The sequence below is a fragment of the Lissotriton helveticus genome, chromosome 1_1 (genome assembly GCF_964261635.1).
Source record: "Lissotriton helveticus chromosome 1_1, aLisHel1.1, whole genome shotgun sequence".
NCBI classification, from domain to species: domain Eukaryota; kingdom Metazoa; phylum Chordata; class Amphibia; order Caudata; family Salamandridae; genus Lissotriton; species Lissotriton helveticus.
The window spans coordinates 530118012-530137346 of NC_136057.1; the positions used below are offsets into that span (position 1 = coordinate 530118012).

A 19335-nucleotide genomic window follows, 5' to 3' on the forward strand; every position below is an offset into this window, starting at 1 on the left:
GCAGGTTTATCTCGGTCCTTCACAGGTCTTTGGAGGCATAAAGTTTCTAAGTCACAGGTTTTTCAAGACGTTATGAGGAGTGCACTTCTACATAACCGAGGGTTCCAGGACCTCCGAAACATCACTTGGAGATCAAGAATCACCCCATTAGAAGCCATGTGCAGGGTCCAGGGCAGATTTAGTTGGAACTGGTTAGCTGAGTTCTTCTGGACAAAGGCTTCTTGCTGCTTGCTGTGTCCCTGTAACCTCACATGAGCTTCTTTGTCCTGGGTACAAGTGGGAGCAGATCCAGCCTTCTAGGTTTCCTCAAGGGTCTCAACATCCGGTGCAGTTCTTATTCTGTCTCCCGCAGGTCCAGTAGTGTTCTGAGGAGGTTGCTCAGGGGTGCTACATTTATGCCCGTGTGTGGGTGTATCTCCTGACCTCTCCATAACTAATGCACACGTTTGCAGCAGTTCATATGTCCATTGCCAACCCCCCTGCCTAAATCCAAGATGATGTAAACCTTCTCACCTTGTAAAGAGCCTGCGTGCCCATCTCTAAGTTGTGGCCAGGGAATGAGCAGCCCCATCTCTATTGTCCTTAAAACCATTCTTGGGGCAGCTCCTGGGATTGGTGGGTGTCTGATGGGAAACTGCCTTTACAACGGCTCGCTGAGCCACTCATGCCTTTCCCTGCAAGCATAACCACTCTTGCCTGAACCACACATCTGCCTTAACTACGCATATGCGTGGTTCAGGCAGATAGCGGTCTAGTGTCCGGATGGGCGGAGAGAGGAAGAGAAAGCGTTGGAACAGGAAGCTCCGGGCACGCACAGATAAGTGGGGTTGGGTCTGGGTTTTGGGAGGGGGTAGTTTTTAGGGGTGGCGGTTGATTTTCAGGCTCATGGCGGGGATGCAGGGTCCTTTTTGGGAAGAGCAGAGCTTTAAGGCTCAGGGTGGGGGGGTGGGGAGCAGGGGCATCATTTTAAAAGGATGCAGCGTTTTAGGATTCAGAGCGGGGGTCAGGGGTTGGGGTAGTTTTGAGGGCTGGGTTGGGGATGGGGGAGTTTTTAGGGGTTAGGGTCGGAATTAGGGCTCAGGGCAGAGGGGGAGGGCCTGGTTATTTTTTTTTTTTATAAAGGTGGGCAGGGCTTTAGGCCTCATCATGGGGGAAGGGTTAGGGGTAGTTTTGAGGGCAGGGTGGGGTAGGTTTTAGGCATCTGGGTGGGCGAGGTAGGGGGATAGGATGTTAGAGCTTAGGGTGGGGAGGAGGGGTCGAGGTAGTTGTGATCTTTACCAATCATGTCTTTAAAACTAAATTGCTTGGTAAAGGCATGCGTGAATAAGACTCATTTGTGGTTGGGTCCGCATTGTAGGGGCTCGCATGGTTGAATGGGGGGGTATCAAAGAAGGGCCCTGCGCAGATGTCAAGAAATATTTTCCTGTGACAGATGTTGTTCAACTTTGAAGTTGTTCAAGTTCCTGGGCACAACACAGATGATCATCCTGCCAGAGGAACAGAACACCTCCTCACACCCAAGCCTTTGTCCTGCTTTGAGAGCAGTTTTCACACCTCATTAATGGGCCTATTAATCTGCCAGGTGACAGGTGGGGCTCATTCAAATAGATGTTCAGGGGCTTTAGACCAATCCAACTTCACCAGTGAATTGGGATTTTCCAAACAGTCTATAAATTAAATTTGTAGCTATGTCCTAGCTGGAGATACTATTATTAAATGTAATATTGCATCCCAGTGCTTACCTATGGAACAGCCAACCCTGCTACAGTGAAAATAGTTTTTGGTGCCTTTTTACTGTAAAGATAAATTGGACATTACACGTTTACATGTCCTACTTTCAAATACCATGCAGTTTGCCTGATGGGCCTGAAGCCTACCTAAGTGTAATTTACTTAATATTTAAAACCAAGCTTTATGCCTGTCAAAAGGGGTTATTTCAACAGGTCAAATTTTGCAGTTTTAAAATTGCACAGCCAGTCTAGAGTGGTAGGCTAGCAGTCATGTTTGTACTGCCACTGTAGTGGATGGATCAATGGGTGCAGTCCACTAGGGACATTTAACTTACAGGCCCTGTACCTATACTAGGGACTAATTGGTAAGTAAAATTTGTCAATTGGAAGTACAGCCAATTTCAACATACTTTAGGGGGTAGAAACACACACTTGGATCCAGCTAGAGTAGTCCCAATGTACAGAGTCAAGCAACCAGCAGCATCAGTCCAAAGAAACATGGGTTTGCACATTCAAAAAGAGGCATTTTCCTTCAATGTCCCTATTGGCACCAGAGGATGCGGGTGCTAGAAACTACTTATGATGACTCTGAAGCTAAGAAATTCTGGACTATCCCACCTCCCAGCTTTGCTCACAACTACTTTTGCATCTCTTTCTACTTCAGAAGGACGACAGCACCTTATTCTAGCACAATTTCAGGCAGTCCGGCTTCTTTTTGCAGTCCGTTCATTCAGGTCATCCCTTAAGTTCTTTCGAGACCATTGTGTGTGTTGTGGGTTCCCTCTTGATGCTTGGCTAGCAGGAAGACTGTCAATATGTGTGATTTAAGATTGGGTCCTCCAGGAAGGGGTGTGAGCAATACTTAATAGCTTCAGCTGAAGCATGCATCTCATTCGGCCACTTAAGTTGTATAAGGCTCGCAATGTTACATGCTACCAAAATACCACACTTAAAAATAGGTAGCAAAAACCTGCCGAAAGATGAATGAATGAACTACATTTGTAAAGCGTAAAACAGCTGCCCCAAAAAGGAACGTACCAGCGCTAGGTGACCGCTTGAGGCAGCTAAGGTGAGTAAACAGGAGAGGGACTGGCAGGCCTAAAATCTCCCTGAAAAGGTGCGTCATCGGAGTGTTCTCTATTGCATCCTCTGATGTGGTGCATCTGATATGATCAAATAACTGATTCCAGAGTTTCAGGGCCAAAAAGAGAAGCCCCCCCCCCTTCTATCCCCAGACCCTCTTCAGCTCTTCTTTTTAGGTCTCGCCTAGGCAAAAGCGAAGCTTTTGCTGTCTGCGAGACAACTTATGTTATCACTTTTGGGGGAATGTGGACAGCAGACTGTTACGCGCTTCTCCTGCCGGAGAATGTAGCTCGTGGGCGCGCACGGCGCCGTGCCCCTCTCCTGCACTCACACAGTTACAGTCACGCATGCGCACATACACAGCCACATGCATACACAGGCAAACACACACTGCATACACCCCCCCCCCTCGCCGCCGCACCTACACACACACACACACACTAGCGCACCTACACACACACACACACACACACACACACACACACAGACCCCCACACACACCAGCGCACCTACACACACGCACGCACACATACAGAGACCCCCCTCCCCGCCGCCGCCATCGCACATATACACATACACAAGCGCACCCCCCTACAACTAAGCCCCACTTACCGCCATTCAGAACTTCTGTAGCCGGGGCTCTCCCTCGGGCATGGGAGCCCCGCTCTCAGGCACTCTGTGGGCGCGTGCGCGGGATTCCCGAAGACGGAAGTCCCGCCCAAAGGAAGTAGGCGTTGTTTTTTTTTTGTGCAATGCGTCCTCATGCCAAAAATTGACATTTCACTTGATTTCACCTAATTTAAGTAATGCGAATTTCACACCACCCTAATTACTGTGTGCAAATCAGTTCTCACTCCTAGAAAGTCTCTAAAATGGAGAACTCTGCAACACATTATACAAACGTACAGCAGGAAAAGCAACTGGTGCTATACAGTGCAAATCAGAACCTGGCGGCACACCGCTCTTTTTCTCGATGTACTATTTGAAAACATCTGCAGAGAGATGGGGAGTCCTGCGTGGTTGCTCCTCAGTAAATGTAACTTGACATATTCTAAGCTGTGGTGCTTGTCTGATCACAAATGCTTTAAACCGTTCCCGTCCTGTTTGCTTGTTGCCGCCTCTTTCCTTATGTGAGAGGACGGGGTCACGTGACGTCCAGTTGCTATCCCGACAGTCTTCCATTGGCTGAGGATTCGGCAGAAGTCTGCGGGTTGTTTCCGTCAAGTAGTGTCTTCATTAACTCCCTAACCCTACTACCCGCAGAGGCATCTCCAGTGTGCTTTGAGGCGGAATGTTCGCATTAGGTAGCGCGTTACAAAAATTCTACAAAACGAAGCTTCCCATCGCAATATGTTCTATGGAATTCACGAAAAGATTTAATTCTCTTGGCAATTTGTTTTCCTTTGTGCGTTTTCCTCGACTTTTTCAGTTCACCTTCCCCTTAAAAATCAATTCTTCCCTCTCTTCACACACACACAGTATTTTTTTTATCTTCAATAGCAATACTTTCCACCGTCTCTAATGCCAATTACTTTACGTAAAGTGGCTACAAGAGGTGCACAGACAACATATCAGAGCTATTTGAGCGTCAGTGTTCAGCTGCAGCATTGGTGGTTCAGTGGTAGAATTCTCGCCTGCCACGCGGGAGGCCCGGGTTCGATTCCCGGCCAATGCAGTAACAAATAATTTTTGTTTTTAGTGTTAAAAAATTACGACATTTTTCCTGTGACATGCGCCTGCTTTCAAAAATCGCACGTTTCAAATGTTATAACTTTAACAATATAGTATGCTATGGCAAAATGGCTGCTGTCTTTTTTTTATAGCGAAAAGGGAGCACTGCAGACAGTATAAACGTCTTTCTGTAGAAAAAAGTATGTCTCACTATAGGTAATATTTAGAACAAAGAAAACATTCAATGCTAAACAATGTTGAGGCGCATAAAAAAAAGCATTGCTTAGTCACTAATAAAAGGGAGCACAGCCCTAAGTAATCCAGTTCTTTTCTCGTTGTAAAGAAATCTGCCCCCTATTTATTATCATCTGGCGTCCATGTCACACAGCATGTCAAATGTTTTTGACGTCTTATTTACAAGTTGATATTTATGCTATCGTCAGAGGGTGAACAGTTTTTCAGAATTAAAAACCTGGACACAGCCACAGACATAGAAATAGGACTGTTTTAGCCAGGGCTGGATTATGTTCAAATGACTACACTAACAAGCATTTGCAATGCAATAAGTCTCGCATTTGCGAGAGTTTAAGCTACTGGAATTGCAAATAACAATGCCTTTTTTTGTTTTAAAAAACAAAACGTAAATAAAAGACATTGTAATTTACTATGCGAATAGCTCAAACTCGCTAAATGCGAGACCTGTTGCATTGCAAATGCTTGTTAATCTTGGCACTGCAAAGAAGGATGTGGTTAGCAGAGCGTAACGTTTGGGAGGAAGGTATCTTTTAAATATGTGCCAAATATACCGCTGTCCTTTCAGTTGAATGGCCCTAACCCTTATTGTCAGGACTTTGAAGTCTGTTCTTTGCTTGATAAGGAGCCAGTGTAGGCTTTTCAAGTCATTACGAATAGCTATGCCTTTTAGAAATGTACAGCAGCACCAGTCTGGCTGCTGCATTCCGAACCCGTTGCAGTGTGTGTAACAAAGCTTGGGAAGATCCCAGAAGCAGTACTTTGGCATGGTAAAGCTTAGACGTGATCAATGCATGAATCTTTCTGGTGTGTTCCGGCAGGAATTTGAAGGTTTTTCTTTGTTTTCATTAAGGAGAAACAGACTCTTGCAGGAGCACTGACAAAAGGTTTAAATGAGAGGGCATTGTCTAGCTTGACCCCCAGAATTTGTGGAGAGGTGGATGGCCCCGGGGCGAGTCCCATTTCAGAGGACCACAGATTGGTCAGATCTGGTACCGTGGAGGAGCCAAATATCAAGATTTCAGAATTTGGGCACAGACCGCTTTTATGCATCCAGTCTGCTACTGCAGAGGTGCAGCCCTGAAAATTAAGTGAGAAAGTGGAATCATGGAGCTTAAGGGCAAACATTAGCTGGGTGTCATCCGTGTAGGACACCACATGAAAACTGAACACTTTAACAATAGCGGCAAGGGAATTATTCTAGATATTAAATAGGCATGGGCTTAAGGCTGAACCTTGAGGTACGCCACAGGTGTGCTTGTAATACCCCAATGTAAATGGGTGGGGTGGATAAACTGCTTGCTGCGTGGAGCGAGAGAGGATTTAATCCATTTCAACACAGTGTCAACATTTCCTGCTTTTTCCAATCTTTGCAGGAGAATGTGATCTGATATTGTGTCGAATGTCGCCGATAAGTGTTAAAAAAATTATGATTGTATTTGTGGCCAAGTCCATGCAGGGTTTGATAAACTCAGTCACTTCTAGGAGTGCCGTCTCTTTGCTAGACCCAGATCTAAACCCAAATTTTGAGGGAAGAAGCACATTATTCGCTTCAATTAAAATTCTTAATCTGGCGATTGACTGCAGATTCCAGCAACTTCTCCCAAGCAGGAAATAGAAATCAGTCTGTAATTGGCTGGGCATTAAGGGTCCAGATTGGGTTTCTTTAAGAGTGGAAGGACCAGCGCCTGCTTCCAGCACGTGAGCACTGAACCGAACTCAAGGTGTAGGTTAAAGAGAGCGTTTATCTTTGGATTCAGGGACTGAAGAGTTCTTTTGGGAATGTGGGGTGGTCATATATCCAGTGGTGAGCCAGAGTGTACTTTTAGGCTCAGGCTCTCTGAAGTCCATAAAGAGATCTTTTCGAAAGAGGACATTAGATTGTTCAAAGTATGGGAGGTTTGTCCAGGAGTGACCATTATAGTGCTCTTGGTGTTGGTTAATTTTTAATAAATGTTACACACCTTGTCATGAAAAACCTTGATAGATTATCAGCAAATTCATGTGGAGCAGGAGTAGATCGATTTGGTCCGCAGGCTTTATCAAGGAATTAACAATTTTTAGAATTGTGCAATGAGTGTTTCCTGTTTCATTAATTTGTTTATTGAATAAAGAGGCTATTAAAAATATTTTTCCTGGACCTGTTTGAGAGCAGTTTTATACCTAATTTAGTCTTTCTACAGGAATTTGCGTTGCCATTTTCTCTCTAGGGTTTTACACTTTTGTTTTAAGCGATGCAGTGAACCAGAGTGCAGAGGTTGCGATCCTTCTGCTGTCTCTGAGGTATTCAATCATCAAGAGTGGTCTTAAGGTTCGAGTTAAGAGGGAACAGCCGAATCAGTGTCTACAAATTGATTAATCACTATTTGGGAACATACTGTGTTAAGGAAAAATCAGTAATGGAGTGCCACCGGAGATAGAAAAATGGATTTTGTTGTTAACGAGCCTGAGCAGTAGGTAACTAACCTGAAAGGCACTCGAAAGTGGTCCGCTCAAGCTAAAGGGACTTTAGACACAACTGCTAGTGTGAGCAATACCATTGAGTGTCGCCCTCCCCTCCCCTGTGTGTAGGACCCTTAACTCTCTGAACAAGGTTAAGGTCAGACAGAGTTTCAATGAACTGTTCTACAGCTTTACAACTAAAGTCATCAACATGTAGGTGGCAGCCACCTAGAATCATAAAGTAGTCCTGTTAGGGGCATAATTGCCATGGAAAGTAGATCACTAAACCTAGTATCAGGATAAGGGGGGCGATCAATAAGAACACCTGAAATTTTAATGGTGAAAGAGAGCCTCCGTGCTTTAATCTAAGTCAAGGGGCTGACTGGCGCAGAGAAATTGAGGTTGATGAATAATGGCAATCTCACCCCCCATTTTGCCTACTCTATCGGAGAGATAGAATATTCGTTAGGATTAGAGTGGACAAGATCACATTCACATAATTTTGATGTTGGTTCAGTTTACAAATTTTGGCATTCAAATTAATAGTGAGATGACCTTTTAATTTTGAGAGAATATAGGGTTGGTTAGAATTTCAGGGAAGCATGCAGGGTGATTGGAGGGAGAAATTAGGCAGCTACCTACAACATTACCACCAACACTAACACTACTTCCGTCTAAGGAGCTAGATGATAGTAGTTTGATGGAGTTCACCTTAGTGCTCTGACAGAGTCTAGGCAGACCAACAATAGTTGCAGCTGCATTGAGAGGGCAAAGGGCATACCATTTTTACTGATTCCGTAGCACTGATGACTGCCCTTTGGTAGGTCTCAGATGTCTACGTTGGATATTAAAAAACAGGATTAAATACGTCCAGGACACAGATGTCATCACTGTTAGACCTGTCAGCCTTAGGGTGGTCTTCCTCAAACGTTTTGCCTTCTCTATTCTTACTGACCTTCTTTTGCTGGCCTTAGGAAGCTGTGCGCTTTATCACTGCTAAAGTGCTTGTGCTCCCTTCTCTAAATATGGTAACATTGGCTTATACCTAATTGGCTTATTTAATTTCCTTATAAGTCCCTAGTAAAATCACACTATATGTGCCCAGGGACTATAAATGAAATGCTACTGGTGGGCCTGCAGCACTGGTTTGTACCAACCACTTAGTTAGACCCTTAATCATGGCTCTGATCTGCCATTACAGAGCTTGTGTGTGCAGTTTTAAACTATTTCGACCTGGCAAAATAAACCTTTTTCCGTGTACTTGTAGTGAAAACCGTTTAAGTTAGTTTTTCACTACTCCAAGGCCTATCCCTCCCATGGATAACAATGGAATTGCCTTATTACCTGTTTTAAGTGTAGTTTCCAACAGGGAGTAGATAACCAGTTTGTCTGTCCCGGGAATCACACTTTAAATCCTAACTTACGGTGAAGTCAGATTTTGAATTGTAATTGTAAAAATGCCACTTTTAGAAAGTTCCCATAGCCATTTAGTGCCTGTAGCCTGTCTTTTGGCACATGACTGTGTTGGTGACTGTTGAGCTTTGTGTGTTTCTCCTAGACAGCCACACACTTTAGAGAGCTTAGGTTTACCTTGACAGGGCACCAGTCACAGGATAGGAGGGAGGAGCTGGGCACAACCACACTTACAACTGAATGGGCTGTGTCCAAACAAAGGGCTGCAGAGCCTTTTAGTTAGTCTGGAGCCATGGTAGGGGAGGCAGGATGCCTGTGCACTTCAAAGTGAAACCTCTAGAAGCTCTCCCCCAATTTAAAGGCATACCTGGGCATAAATACTGGACCTCAGACACACACTCTTCAGTACACTTCTGGATCTGTGGGGAAACTGCCAGGAAGTAGGACTGCTCTGCTGCTACAAGGACTGCCACTGTGCTGGACTCCTGCTTTAAAGGAACTGCTACCTTGCTGCACTGATCTGTTGCCTGCTTTCCTCTTGGCGGGGAAAATAACTGGACCTGCAACTTCATCTTGAACCCAGGACCCCAGAGTGACTCCAAGGGCTAGTCTGCTCCCCTTCCGATCTGAGCCTGAGGGACATAAAAGGCCCTTCAACTAGCTTCTGGACCCAGCTTCAGCGAGACCCTGGGATCCCTCCCCCCACTTGGTGCCACGCAGGTCCTGGACCCCTGATGTGGCTCTGAGACTCTTAAATCAAGCTTTTGGGCTCTTTGTGACCACGCACAGGCCTATTCTTCACAAGACTGCGCGGCTCACACTGAAAATCAGTGCAAGCTACCACCAATCTCTCTCGGCACAGCAAGCATCGATTGCCCGCGAGGGACCGCCAGCGTGGAGTTCCAGCCTGCCCTTTTGCAAGCCCCAAACTGCTGTTCGCTCCACGCTGCCCACAAAGCTCTCCTTGCGCCTCCCCCACCTCTGCGACTCTCTCCAACGGAAATGGTTCTCTTGGTACAAAACTTGAGAAGATAAACCCCTTCAGCAGGAGCAATCTGGGCATGTATTCGACCTGCACCTCATTGTAGTCAGCCTGAAACTTTGGTTTTGACTTGGCCAGCACAACCAGATGTCCGCGGTTGGCGCTTTATGCTTTAGGTGCTATTTTGTAGTTTATTTTTTAAAACATTTTAACTCAGGTTCTGCTAAATTTGGGTTTCCATGATTCTCCAGTATTAGGGGTGTCTTTCATAGATTCACATGCCTGAATCATTCCCCGTCGTCGGAGTGGGAGTCCCACGGTATATAAAAAAGCAATAAAATGCTATAAATACCATAGTAAATACCAATAAAAACAAACCAGGAAGTGAAGTAGCCAAGCTACAGAAGAAAAACTTCCACATTAGTGACTATCCCTGTCATTTTGTGTAGCCCAAACTGCAGCCAATCAGGCGACAGCACCCACCAGAAGGTTCCCTCCAGAGGCTCAGGCTGTCAGATTTTTTACCGCACGTCGTGTGCAGGGAGTCTCCCTGAGCTCTGCTCAGTTTCTTCATATATATTATATATATCTATTAAATTTTGTGATATTTCTCACACGAAGTCTATTTGTTGACCCTGTGTCACTGGTGGAAGGCTGAGACCGTTTCCATGGATCATTTTGTCTGCCTGTTGCTGACATGGTTGGATAGAAGGGGATGTTCTTGTGATTATGGCTACCCCCCTTCTGATGTGGGAGGTTTTTTCGATATTTTTATGGCTTTACTTCACCAGCTGAGTTTGCTTCAAAGGTAAGGGTCTTTGACCTGCTACGAGTCTGCCTCCCACATCTACGCCCACGAGATTTACTCTCAGGCGTTTAGACTCGTTTTGTGCATTTTTTCTTCTGAGGAGATGCCAGCTTGCTGACTAGAAGCTCTTGGTATTCTACGACGGCAATCTCTGCCGTCACTGGTGATCTACGGTGTCACAGGACTACAGGATCCTGTTGACAGAGCCCTCAGATGCACTGGTTGTAAGTCGCAGGAGGCTGCGCAGCCGACAAGGAGCTTCGCTGAACAACAGCCTTTTTACAGATTGCAATTTTGCCTCGTCAATGCTCGCCTCGACGACGAGTTTTACCGCGTCGACGACGAGCAACGTCGACTGTGAGTGGCATCGTCGACGGGAAGACAAGGGGGCTGCGTCGACGACGAGCCTCGTCGACGACGAGGGAGCTCCGTCGACGGCGAGCCGCGTTGACGGCGAGCCTCATCGACGGTGAGGGGTGTCCCTCGTTAACGCTGAACAGCTATCGTCGACGGCGAGATGCCTCGTCGACGTTGAAGAGCACTCGTCGACGGTGGGAAGCCCCCGTCGACGGCGAAGGACCTCGTCGACGGCGAGATGCCTCGTCGACGTTGAAGAACACTCGTCGACGGTGGGAAGCCCCGTCGACGGCGAAGGACCTCGTCGACGGCGAGATGCCTCGTCGACGTTGAAGAACACTCGTCGACGGTGGGAAGCCCCGTCGACGGCGAAGGACCTCGTCGACGGCGAGATGCCTCGTCGACGTTGAAGAACACTCGTCGACGGTGGGAAGCCCCGTCGACGGCGAAGGACCTCGTCGACGGCGAGATGCCTCGTCGACGCTGTAGAGCAATCGTCGACGGTGGAAAGCCCCGTCAACGGTGAGGGGCCTCGTCGACGGAGGGGTACCTCGTCGACGGGGAGATGAGGTGCCTCGTCGAGGGAGCAGTGTGTCCCTCGTCGACGCTGAAGAGCAGTCATCGACGGTAAGAGTCTCGTCGGCGTTTGAGAGCCTGTTCATCTGACATAGTCAAGACAGTAATACTCCCATCATAAACTGCCACTGTTTAAACCCATTCAGATGAGTTGGACATATATCGAAAGATGTAGATTCATTAACACTTTTGCAAATAAATTGTTTTTTAGCAATAACTGCAGTGCACTTTCAGTCCGGAGATCGTGGGCTTGCACATACACTGGGACTACTGGTGTTTATAAATGCAGATGAGTACAAGTGCGTATTTGTTGGAATAAATATTGATGAGCACATGATCGCTTTGTGATCACAACAATAGGGTCAAGGAACCCAGAACATGCATAGCCTTTTACACAGACCATCTTGCTGGCAATCTCCGAAGTGTTGCTTCACTTTGGAAATATTTACATGCATTCATGAGTCGCTGCTCTGCTCCCCAAGCAGTTCAGACAGTGACGGTTGGCTCAATAGCAGTGGGCCACTAACAGTGGCCCTTCTCACATGTGATCCAGCGGCCATTGGCATTGGACCTGGCATCTCTAGGCTATCAACAGTGAGCCAATAAGCAGTGCAGTTGGGGGCCATTAACAGTGGGCACATCGGCAGTTGCCACGCAGACTTTAGGTCCGTACACAGCTGGCCCATTGACGACAGTTCTCTTAATCACTAGCAGGCTCGTCGACGACTTTCAAAGTTGACAAACTACTCGATTCAACAATCATCCTCAGTGATGGTGAGTTTTATGTGGAATGTTGACCAAGTTAAGGATCAGTTTTCGTTACCAGCAAACAGTACGTCTACGGAGGACTTGTAGACTGACAGCGTCAGCTGTCACCTCCACAGTGGTTTAAGTCTGCAACAGTTTCCTTTGCGGACACTGAGGGTCACGTTTTCTTGTTATCCTCTCTAATGCTCCACCCAGTCCATGGTCAGGTTAGTCGACGCTTGGTCCAGTTGGGCTTATTACAGTGTTACTTTACCCGACTTATTAGTCGTAGCCTCCTTTTAGCAAGTTACGGGATCTTGTATGATTCTTTATTCTTCTATCCTCCGGTGGATGTTGACGGATTTACCCTCCTCATGTTAAGAACGGCGCTAGTGACTCTCGGGCAATCTTTTAGCTCTCTGGACAGGTTCAATTTTAACATGGAGGCACAGAATGTGCGTATCCTTGAATACCCCTACACGGGAGCTTCTAAAATTTAAAACAAAAAGGATGGACAAAAGATAATTATCAACAAAACACCGTGCAGTATACATTACATCTCCAAGTTTTGCAGTATCGGGTGGCGGAGTTCAGGTTGGAGGAACCCTTAGTTCCTCGCCCACAAGTCCATACTGAGATAATGGCCATACCTTTTTATAGTTGTTACTTCTGGGCCATCATATTGACCAAACAATACCGCGCCTTCGATTCTCCACAGTACGGGGATCAAATCTTTCGGGGTACCCGAGGACAGTTTTCGCATTTTAATCCTAGAAGTTCCACCCAGTACCTGATATGCAACTGTATGATTCGACTCTAAATCGTATACAGGAAGTCATTTTTCCAGGACACTACGACTTACTTTAAAGCCCATCATGACTCCATTCCAGGTGTGATAAGGATGGCATATCTCTATGATTTCATTTGGTCACCACTACGATTTTATATATGGAAAATTCTAATTGTAATGTCAAAAGAGCATCCTCTTGAATTTGGACAATTTCCTGTATGCTACGCCTTCATAGTAACCGCATTCGATTCATCTGCGCGAGTCATTTACAAATTGACTTATGGATACATCAGGGACCGTCGGAGTGGTTCTGAATCTAATAAGGAGTTAGGTTTTTTTCCTCTCAGATCCTCTTCAACCATGTTGTGATATCGAAGTAGTCGCAGGAATATCACGAAATGAGTACTTGTGAAACATAGTTTGATCTTATATGAAGATCAATTGAACGCCATGTTTTGGCGGTTTTTACTTTTGTCTGGTCAGACATGTAGCGCTGGATTTTTGCTCATCTCTGCGCAAACATTTTTCAAAGGTTGTACCTCAAGAAAGTTTTTCAAATGTTACTGCCAGAGACCTAACAAGTGCACTCGACCTCCAGAGTGTCAAGATTTAGGTAACAATGCTTCCTCAGCACGGGACGTGGTTACTCTATACTCTAAGTTATATCACAGGCCTATCTTGTCAGGACTCTCGGTCCACTCCACGTGATTCTTATGTAGATTCTGGCAGCTGTTCTGTGTCTGCAATACATACGCATTCATCATTTCTGAGACAGGTTTCTTTACAGAGGATCACTCTTCTTAATAAGCAATCCAGTACACCCAAACTTCTCCAGTATTAGTGGGTGTCCTTCTGCACAGGATAACAATGCTACAGCAACTGCATAAACTTTGGTTTCACGTCTCTGATTCATTTGAAGATCTCATTACAATCCCTCCTCGATGCGAGAGGTTTCTCTTTCTTGGGTGAATCCAAGACAGACATTTATACACAAGGTGTGTTTTTTCCCTCAAACAGGTATCACATTGCACAAGCACCACGGACACACCCCTCAGGAATTCGGGAGCACTATTAGGGGCTGAAGATCTTAGGGAAATGAGCCCTCATATGAGGTCTGGCACGTCATCCTGCAAAGCAAAGAGACATCTTCCTTGCCCTCCAATTTTGTTACGCAATAATTTCGAGGAGACAACTGTATTGGCGCATAGACAATACACCTGGTGTACTCTATGTCACTAAACACAAAGGGCTTGATCAGCTTTGTTGCCTCAAGAAGCCGGTGATCTATGTGCATGAGCGATAGAACGCACACAACTTTCTGGCGATTCCACGTTCCTGGTACAAGACACAGTCTGGCAGGCACTCTCAGCAGGACGACAATTTCCACTCTCGAGTGAGTGTTTCCTCTACGGAATGTGGATTCAAATTTCGTCAGTAAGGTGCTTCCAAATCTTTTCGCGACCAAGAAGAACAGCACATTCTGGTGCTTTTCAAGTTGGCATCACCACAAGAATTTACAGGGAAATGCGTTTCTTGTCCAACTGATCTCAATCTGATTCCATTTTCCACCTCTACCTTTGGGTCCCAGAGTTCTCCGAAAGTACAAACTGGAGTGATGTTGAGTGTCCCTCTTCACCCCTCATGGCTTCGCCAAGAAGGATTTACTGGGTTTCCCTTTTTTCCAGTCGGAGTACGACTCAATGCGGAGGTGTCCACCTCCGGATCTATGTCTTTCAGAGCGGCCAGGTTTATCACTCGGAACAGCCATCTTTGAGGTCACTGGCCTGCCCCTGCTTACCTTTGGTTCGCCTATCTAAACATCCCTGCCGTTGGCAAGGGAGTGTTCGCCATAACAGGGACAAGATCTCCAACGCAAATGTTTTGCGGTATCTGATATTGTTCAGTTAGAATTCATCCTCTTACTCTTAATAGAAAGAATCTTCCAGTTTGTTCTCATTTAGCTATCAAGTTCAGGATTGCCTTATGCCATTCTACTATTACCTTAACTGGCAGCGGCTCCAGATGCCGACAAGATGGGATCACATCTTTTTATTCCTTAAAAAATATGACTCAATCCTTCAAGAAAAATTCAGATTGTTTTTTCTCCATCAGTTCGTCCATTACCTTCGAGACATCTCAGTGTGGTAATAGGGCAGTTCATGTGATATCCTTTCAACTTTTCCTCAGTGATGATCTACGATGACTTAGAAAGGTGTCATTTTCTTTTTCTTGGCTTTAACAGTCCTCTATTAGAGTCAGTTGGGTTCAGATCTTTCGATTCTTTAGCATTTTCATACAGTTCTCTATAACTCTATGGTGGTTTGAGTTACTCGGGAGTTCATACTTAACTCGCCTCCGGAATTTCTTTCGGATCGAGCCTGTAAATTCGACTGCATCTTTACCTCCACCACTATCAACAAACTGGTTGTTTCCAGACACTTGATAATAGAAGAGGTTTCAAATGTTCTGTTTACAAGGGATAGTTCGGTTTTTCGCTGATCTGATCAATTTATTACTAAGGTACGATTGGTTACAACCCAACAGGGTCTGGGCGAACAGTTGCATTATTGATCTTCTGCTCCGATCGATATTTTGCCATGCACAAGTCGAACAGCCTTGCTAGCTGCCCCTAGTACACACTCTACCAGGCCAATGTCTTCCTCAACTGCTCTGTTTGATGGAGTTCTTCTCCAGCATCTCGGCAGAGCGACAACCTAGGTTAGCAGCTTTGTTTTCTCCAATCACTACTGTTTGTGGCAGCCAGTAAGACCAATGTTTCCATGTGTCCAGCAGTTCTATGTATTCTTTTCAGCTAAGGTGAGCCTCTGTTCCCACCTCCTTTTTTCCTGCAGTCAGACGCTTCTGCTTCCGTTTTCAGAGTGCACATTCTTCACTAGTTGCATTTTATCATGTTCCAGGCTATGTTAAGACATTTTATATATATATATATATATATATAATTCATATAATGTGCACAGTTTGACAAGCTGGGTTACTATGGCGTCTGCCTAGCAAGGATATTTACTGCTATCTACTCTGATTCAGGCATGTGAATCTATGAAAGACACCCCTAATACTGGAGAAGAACAATAGTTACTTACCTGTAATCTGTGGTTCTCCAGTATTGGTGTCTTTCATAGATTCACATGCAACCCGCCCACCTCCCCTTCAGAGGCTCTTAGCATACTTTGGTTTACTATCACTCCGTGCGACAAAATCTGACAGCCTGAGCCTCTGGAGGGAACCTTCTGGTGGGTGCTGTCGCCTGATTGGCTGCAGTTTGGGCTACACAAAATGACAGGGATAGTCACTAATGTGGAAGTTTTTCTTCTGTAGCTTGGCTACTTCACTTCCTGGTTTGTTTTTATTGGTATTTACTATGGTATTTATAGCATTTTATTGCTTTTTTATATACCGTGGGACTCCCACTCCGACGACGGGGAATGATTCAGGCATGTGAATCTATGAAAGACACCAATACTGGAGAACCACAGATTACAGGTAAGTAACTATTGTTCATATTCATTATTGGGCAACACCAAGTGTCGTACCTTGATTTCTTTTGATCTTATTAAAATCTTTGTTTCCATCATACTTCAGAATTAATGTGCACTGTTCATTTCCAGGTATTTACATGTTGTTACAATAAATTACACCTTACAGCCTTTCCATTCGCACTCTGTACCGCTGCAAGATTTTCACATAATTCACTTTACTTTTCTTTCTCTGACTGCAAAGTGAGAGGAGTTTGTAAACAGGAATCCCCATGGTAAAAAAGCATAGGCAGCTATTTGTCAGACATAGTTTGACATTTGGCCTCTGACTTTGAAGCACTGCATGTGACGATAATTACAGACCTCAAAGGCATCTTTATTATTTCCTTGGACTTTCAGGACCCACCAGAAATCGGCTCGACACCCACACGTGGCTAACCAGCCACAGTTTAAGAAACCATGCTCTAAAGTACAACTGCCACTACCAACTGCTTTATTATTATTCTAATATCCAGTGGTATTTTAATATGACTTACTTAAATAAAACTTTTGGGTTTTGTTAGTTACAGGATGAATTGCCAGAATCACAACTATGTCCTAGAGTTTACAGCACATTGTTTGATCCAAATTTATAAGTGGCTATCAACTGATGGATACAATGGTCGCACCTTCTTCTCTTGTAAAGTCTGCCAGTTGCAAGGATGCCTCCTTTTTTAACACTTCTAAATATCACTTAGATGCAACAGATTTCTCTTTGAAGGCCCATTAAATGGAGGAAAAATTCAAGCATCATAAAGCTCCAGTAAGCAGCTGAAATCCAAGTAGAAAACAGTAGCAGAATCCAGCACTCAAAAACTCTGGACAGGATTAGATGGGGACTAGATCCAGGTGGAGTGGGATGCCAGGAGATGTAGCTGAAGGAAATCCTTTATGATAGTAAGAGTCCTAAGGGTAGGAAAAATAAGAAAGTATCCTGGAAGTAGAACCCGCAGCCACAGAGCGTTTGCAACGCATGCTACTGATTGCTCCAGCTCCTTAAATTGGGAGTGACCGGAAATAAGGACACAGAAACAAGGAGTGACATACAGGAAGTTAAGCTTCCTTGATAGAGTAGGAAAAGCTGATAAGGTATGAGCAGAATAGTCCATACTGGAGTGGGAATTGGATACTGTTCACTCCCTGTTTCTTGGATAGAACGGATGGTGAATAGAGCCTTATTGTGGCCATGGAACTAAAACCACCCAGAAGTTTCCAAGCTAAGCGTGTGAGTGGATAGGAGAATTTTGCCTTTTAACAGAATGTGATGAGAGAGGGGGACTAATACCATATACAACCTTTCCCAGTGCAGCAAAAGATGGACACTTTGTAGAAATGGAAGGTGCACCAGAAATGAAGTCGGAGTCATATACTTTAGTCTATTTAGTTAGTTTTATTGGTGACAAAAGTAAAAATGGCCAACATGTTAAGTTCTTCGACCAAAGGAACTTCATCAGGGCTGAAACAATGACATAAGACACAGTATAAATATTCACACATAAAAGACCAATGCAGTTACCAAAAATACATGTTCACATGTAGAACTCTAAGGTATCTACAGAGTAAAACAAATCAACTTGAAGATGACGCACATAGACCCATTGGGAAATCAAAGACAATCAAATCTAGGGACAGCCCACACAACCATTATAGTTAAGAATATATAATCTATGTACAGCATATGTGCAGTATTGTATACATGGCATGGAATTAAATCATAAATTAGTCTGCTACCATTATGTCCTTCAACTGTCCCTCGTGCAAATCCAAACAGTTCACCTTCACCATTACACTCCAGCATCCCACCTTCTGCATTCTCCCATCTGCCACAAGATGCTGACTGTCTCTTTACAGTAACAAAGAAACACAAACCTAGACTGATAACCATACATAATAGGAATGACTGCAAAGAGACACTAACATAACACATTCCCTGTTCTTTAAAGGAAAATACTTCTCACATGGGCTTTGTTTAATGGTGGTGCCACTGGACACATGACCACCTTACTCCACAGCACTTGCACGCACACACTCTCCTTTAGGCCACTCCTTACTACACACCACACTACAATTTAAACGTGTCCTCACACAAGTTTCAATCTCAGCCTCCCCCAAAAAAGTTGTCACCAGCCTGACTTCAGTGTTTACTCTTTTGTCTCCACACTTGAAAATCAAACATTAGAGAGCTTCCACACCTTCCCACCTTCAACTTTCACAGAATTCTTAATCACATTCGTAATCCTCACTGGATCAGATAGCAAAGGCATTCCTTTCTCTGAATCTAATTGTGGAATCCAACAACCCGATGCCCCACTCTAATGTATATATGACTTCTTCCCCCTCCTGCATGCCATATTTCTTCATTTTGTTTTTGGAAATGTCAGCTTTGTCTAAATTGTTTAAAATCAGAATTTGATCTCTCTCTTAATGTCTTCCTCAGACACCAAGGAACTAGCATAGAAATGGGACACAGTTTACACACAATTAGGTGTTGTCATCCTAATTAATCCGATGGTACGTCGTTGATCGCGGGACCCACGTCAGGCATTCCACAAACAGTTCCTTAAGGAGCCTTCCAGGAACAGACAAAGAGGTTCTCGTGTGATAATAAATTGTAGTGCTTTTTTCTAAAGATTCATACAAACATACCACATACATGTATATGTTTACTTTTATTTTTTGTGTGTATGCATGTGTACTATAAGTGTGTGTGTGTGTATGTATGTATGTATTTTTATATATATATATATATATATATATATATATAATATGTATGTGTATATATATATAATATGTATGTATTTTTTTTTTTAACCAAAATAACGAAAGTTTTCGGGTTTGTTATAGTTAGGTGAAAATGTTAGTTAAAACAAAACCGCTTTAAACCAACTAAACATAGAACGTGTCATGAGTGATGTACTATATGAGGCAATTAGCGGTGCGCTCGCGTGAGA

General features: G+C 44.5%; 1 protein-coding gene and 1 non-coding gene across 3 annotated transcripts in view; both read left to right on the top strand.

Annotated features, from left to right (window-relative positions):
- Positions 1–19335, top strand: part of BPGM (bisphosphoglycerate mutase) — a 280243-nt gene that overhangs the window by 31161 nt on the left and 229747 nt on the right. The window lies entirely within an intron of this gene.
- TRNAG-GCC (transfer RNA glycine (anticodon GCC)) lies at positions 4418–4488 on the top strand. Its single transcript has one exon. It is a non-coding gene; the product is annotated as a tRNA-Gly (tRNA).